This window comes from Ranitomeya imitator, chromosome 4 (assembly GCF_032444005.1).
Source record: "Ranitomeya imitator isolate aRanImi1 chromosome 4, aRanImi1.pri, whole genome shotgun sequence".
Taxonomy (NCBI): Eukaryota; Metazoa; Chordata; class Amphibia; order Anura; family Dendrobatidae; genus Ranitomeya; species Ranitomeya imitator.
The window spans coordinates 429,309,183-429,315,138 of record NC_091285.1 but is presented as its reverse complement, the minus strand read 5'-3'; positions in this window follow the sequence as shown (position 1 = coordinate 429,315,138).

Here is a 5,956-nt window from a genome sequence, read left to right as displayed (position 1 = left end):
TGCCTCCATTTTCAGCCTCCCTTTGTCTGTATCTTCAGCACTCTGCACCAACTGCTAATATTAGCTATTAATTAATTAATAATAATTATTATTAAACATAATTAATATCCTAATTGGAGGAAAGGTTTAAGAATTACATCTCTTTAAGATGTAGCTGCCTTTTTGTTTTTTATTAAAGGACCAAAAGTAATTTGACAATTATCTCAAAAGCTCTTTAATGGTGTGCATTCACTATTCGCTCATTAATCCCTCATCAACTTAGGCTACTTTCACACTAGCGTCGTACTCGGCCCGTCGCAGTGCGTCGGGCTGACGTACTGACGCATACTGTGGAAGCGCCGCACAACGGGGGCAGCGGATGCATTTTTCCAACGCATCCGCTGCCCCACTGTGAGTTGCGAGGAGGTGGGGGCGGAGTTCCGGCCACGCATGCACGGTCGAAAATGGCGGACACGACGCTCAAAAAACGTTGCAAGCAACGTTTTTTGTTCGGACGGTCCGCCACAACACGACGCAACCGTCGTGCGACGGTTGCGACGTGTGGCACTGCGCCGCAATGCGTCGCTAATGTTAGTCAATGGGGGAAAAAAACGCATCCTGCAGACAACTTTGCAGGATGCATTTTTTCGCCAAAACGACGCATTGCGACGTATCCCAAATGATGCTAGTGTGAAAGTAGCCTAAGCAGGTAAATGGTATAGAGCTGATTCCAGGTGTAGCATTTGCAAGCTGTTGCTGTATACACACAGATAGAAGAGAAAAAGACCATCATCAGGCTTAAGAAAAAAAAAATAACACATTGATCAGAGAGATAGCAGAAGTATTAGGAGTGGCCAAGTCAACAGTTTGGTACATTCTGTTAAAAAAAAAAAAAAAAAGGCACATGGGTGAGCTTGGGATCGCATAAACGCCTGGGCGTTCATGGAAGACAACAGTGATGGATGATCGCAGAATCCTTTCCATAGTGAAGAAAAATTCCTTTTTTACATCCACCCAAGTGGAAAACACTTTTCTGGACGTACACTCCCTGACAGAAGTTATGTCGCTTATCCATGTTATGTAAATAAAAGCTTATAACCCGACGTTAAATTCATCCATTGGTTGTATAAATAATTCTTTTGAAAGCTGAAACCCTCCGAAATGTGGTTTAGGTTAAGAAAATAAATTGGCATCAATGCAGAAATATTGATCAGTTAATGGACACAGAATGGTCAGATATTGGCAAGACAAAAGTTTTGTCGCCTGGTCATATAATGCACCCAATCCTAGTTTACATCCTCACCTGTGCTCACTAAATGATCGGTTAATTAGTGTGTATGTGTGTATAAAAAGAAACCCAGCACCCCAGACCTTCACTTGAACTGCAACTTGAGCTCTGACACCATGCCAAAAATCCACCCTGCGACCAAAGCCTGGATTATCAAGAGGCTGAAGACCAGATCCACTGCAGAGGTGGCTGGCATCTTTAATGTGTCTCAGCGTCAAGTGCAAAGAATTAAAAAAAGATTTGAAGAGACTGTTGATGTGTTTCACAAGCCCAGGTCTGGCAGACCCCACAAGACAAATTCTCAGAAGGAACATTTGTTGGTTAGAAAATCCGATACAAGCCCCTCCTCCACTGCAGCAGAGCTCCAACAGGCCTGGTCACCTCAAGTCCCTGTGTCAACTAGAACAGTTTGTAGGATTCTGTCTCGAAATGGCCTCCATGGTCGAATCAGTGCCCAGAAGAATGCACTAAACAAAAGGCAAATAAAAAACCGTGTGGCATTTGCAAAGCCCCACAGCCTGCTAAACAGACGAACGCTGGAAAAGTGGCAGAAGGTGGATTTCTCTGATGAATCTTCACTAGAATTACACCACAGCTGCCGCAAATACTGCAGGAGACCTACTGGAGCCCGTATGAATCCAAAATACACCCAGAAAACAGTTAAACTTGGTGGAGGAAAGATCATGGTCAGGGGTTACATTCAGTATGGGGGTGTGCGAAACATTTGCAATGTGGAAGGCAATATCAATAGCCTAAAATATCAAGAAGTATTAGCTACCTCTTATATTCCAAATCATAAAAGGGGTCAAATTCTGCAGCATGAACGTGCTCCATCTCATACATCCATCTGTACAACAAAGTTCCTCCAGGCAAAAAAAGATCAAGGTGCTCAAGGACTGGCCAGCCCAGTCACCAGACATGAACATCATTGAGCATGTTTGGGGTAGGATAAAAGAGGAAGCTTGGAAGACAAAACCAAAGAATCTAGATGAACTCTGGGAGGCATGTAAGGCTGGTTTCACATTTGCGTTTTTTGCCGCTGCGTTTTAGCGCAAAAAAATGCATGCGTTTTTTCCTATACTTAACATTAAAAACGCATGCTTTTTTGCATGCGTTTTGCCGCGTTTTGACGACGCATGCGTTGTTTCTATGCTTGCGTTTTGTTACGGAAATGCAACCTGTAGTAATTTATAGCGGCATTTTTTTGCCGCAAAAAAACGCACGCCTTTTTTTGCCGCAAAAAAAGTATTGCTGTCTATGTAAACGCATGCGTTTTTAAGCACATGCGTTTGCATGCGTTTTTAAACGCATGCGTTTCAATAGAAAAACACAAGAATACACACTGATAAGCCACCCCCCAACCCTACGGATCCTAACCCTAGGGATCCTAACCCTAACCCTAAGGGTTAGGATCCTAACCCTAAGGGTTAGGGTTAGGATCCCTAGGGTTAGGATTAGGATTCCTAGGGTTGGGGCTAGAGTTAGGATCCCTAGGGTTAGGGTTAGGATCCCTAGGGTTAGTAGGGATCCTAACCCTAAGGTTAGGGTTAGGATCCCTAGGGTTAAGATCCCTAGGGTTACTAGGGATCCTAACCCTAACCCTAGGGATCCTAACCCTAACCCTAGCTATTTCTGTTTGTAGTGGGTTTTCTAGTTGATTTTGATGATTGGCAACTGTCACACACTTCTCATCATGCGTTTCAAAAACGCAAACGCAGGAAAAAACGCATGTAAACGCGTCAAAACGCCGCGTTTTTTTACCACATGCAAAAAACGCATGTGTCTAAAAAACGCAGCGTTTGCATGCGTTTACATGCATTTTTTGCACCACCTGCGTTTGCGTTAAAAACGCTGCGTTTTTTAACACAAATGTGAAACTAGCCTAAGACTGCATTCTTTGCTATTCCTGATGACTTCATTAATAAATTGTATGAATCATTGTTGAACCGCATGGATGCAGTCCTTCAAGCTCATGGAAGCCACACAAAATATTAAATATGACTAATAGCATCACAACTTAATTTACCAATGTTATGCAACATATATTTGTATTTTAAGTCAATTCTTTGTTTGAATATCACATTACTTTCTGTGGGCGACAAAACTTTTGTCTTGCCAAATCATTCTGTGTCCATTAACTGATCAATATTTCTGTATTGATGCCAAATTATTTTCTTAACCTAAACCACATTTCGAAGGGTTTCAGCTTTCAAAAGAATAATTTATACAACCAATGGAATGAATTTAATGTCAGGTTATAAGCTTTTATTTACATAACATGGGTAAGCGACACAAACACCTACACTCCCTGACAGAAGTTAAGTATCAAAGTTTACCATAAAGAGAACACTTCATAAGTGCAAATATAGAAGGGGTTCACCACAAGGTGCAAACCATTAATCAGCCTTAAAAATGGAAAGGCCAGATTAGGTTTTGGGACAAAAAAAACAAAAAACATATGAAGCTAGTCCAGTTCTGGAAAAACATTCTTAGGACATATGAATCTAAGATGGTCCTGTACCAAAATGATGGGAAGGAGAATGTATGATGAAGGCTTGGAACGGCTAATTATCTAAAACACTCCATATCTGTAAAACATGGTGGAGGCCGTGTGATGGCATGCCTTCCAATGGCACTGAGTCACTAGTGTTTATTGATGATGTGACTGAAGACAGAAGCAGCCGGATGAATTCTGAAGTGTACGGGGATATACTGTCAGGTCAGATTCAACCAAATCTTTTTATTTTTGTATAGCGCTAACATATTCCGCAGCGCTTTACAGGTTGCACACCAAATGCAGCAAGGTTAATTAACGGCACTTCACAGTACAGATGGACAATGACCCAAAACATACTGTGAAAGCAACTCAGGAGTACTCAAAGACGTGGAATATTCTGCAATGGCCAAGTCAATCACCAGACCTCAACTATATCGAGCATGCATTGCACATGATTAAGACAAAACTTAAGGCAGAAAGACACACATACAAGCAACAACTGAAGCCACCTGCAGTAAAGCATTACAAAGGAGGAAACCCAGCGTTTGGTGACATCCATGGCTTTCAGAAGTCAGGCGCTCATTAGCTGAAAAATTTCTCTATGAAGTATTAAAAATGAACATTTTACTTACTGTAAAGTGAATTTGCCTAAATTTGAGCCCCTGAAATGAGGAGGCATTGTAGAAAAATAGTTGCAATTTTTTTTTTTTAGGGTATGTGCACACATTCAGGTTTTTTTCACAATAAAAACGCGACAAAAACTGCATTAGAAACTGCAGACATATGCATCCTATCATTTAGAATGCATTCTGCAATTTTTGTGCACATGATGCGTTTTTTTTCCACGAAAAAAACGCATCGCGGTAAAAAAAGCAGCATGTTCATTAATTTTGCGGATTTTCTGTGTCCGGTTTTTGTCAGGAAAATTTCTGCAAGAAATCCTGACGTGTGCATATACCCTTAATATTTTTATTCAACCTCTTTAAATTTTAAGTAAAAACTAGTGATGAGTAGGCACGCTCAGGTGCTGAGTGACTTTAGCGTGCTCAAAAAATATGTTAGAGTCTTTGCACCTGTATGTCTGACGTCTGATTGTTAGACAATCCCTGCATGTGCTGCGGATGTCGAACAGTCGCAACACAAAATACGATGACATGCCACACTAAAAGGGAAAATCTATGTAATCAAACGTCCGGCCAATAAATGTGGAATGTGGGCCATACAACCCCAGTGTAAGAATTGGCGAACATTTGTATATAAAATATTGAGGTATACTGGCCACCCATTCAGATGAAATACACAATGGGAGAATTGAGGACACTGGATCTAATGGGATAAAAATTGTGATTGGGTAGGAGGAAGCTATATAGGACATGTGTTGAGAGCTGTACCTATCACAGCAGTAAGTTTGTGGTTGTTTTTTTTGTAAACCTCATTTGTATTAAAATAATTTCACTTTTTACAAGCAGTTTGCATTTTTCATTGAAATACATTTTATACATCTAAAATAAAGTTTGGCTCAGATAAAAAAAAAAAAAAAAAAAAAGCTTAAACACCCCTGCCGTGTTGGCGCTGTTCTAGCAATGTCGGCACTCGCATTCCCAGGGCTCTCGTGCGGTTGTTATGACATGTGAGCCCAGTGCCCAATCAGTGTTGCCGTCACTGACCCCGCCTACTTATAAATTGAAGAGGAAGTTGGGGCTGCGGCCATGATGTCCTCTTCAACCCCAGGAACGAGAGTGCAGACACTGCTGGAGCGGCACCAGCATGGGAGGGGAGTATAAGCTTTATTATTTTATAGGAACCAAAAATTTAGATGAAGGGGTTGTCCTAGCCATAGACAAATCCTTTAATAAAGTTTTGTGTGCACGATCACCATTTTTATTTAAAGCGGTTGGCCATTACTTTTTTATTTTATTGATAGCCTACCCTCTCTAGCCAATGTTCTCTGATGCTGCAGTTCCGCCAAAAATATAGGGGTCATGACTGGGTACTACAGATCCACCCCTATTCATTTAAATAGGGGTGAATCTGCAGTTCCTGGCCAAGGCCACTAGAGAAACTATGGCGCTGATATGTTCTGGCAGCATCAGAGAACTTCTGGCAGCTGAAACTAACAGTACATCGGCAGGGGATGGCGGATGTTGTACCACCATGATCAGATATTAATAGCCAATACTAGAAATAAAGAT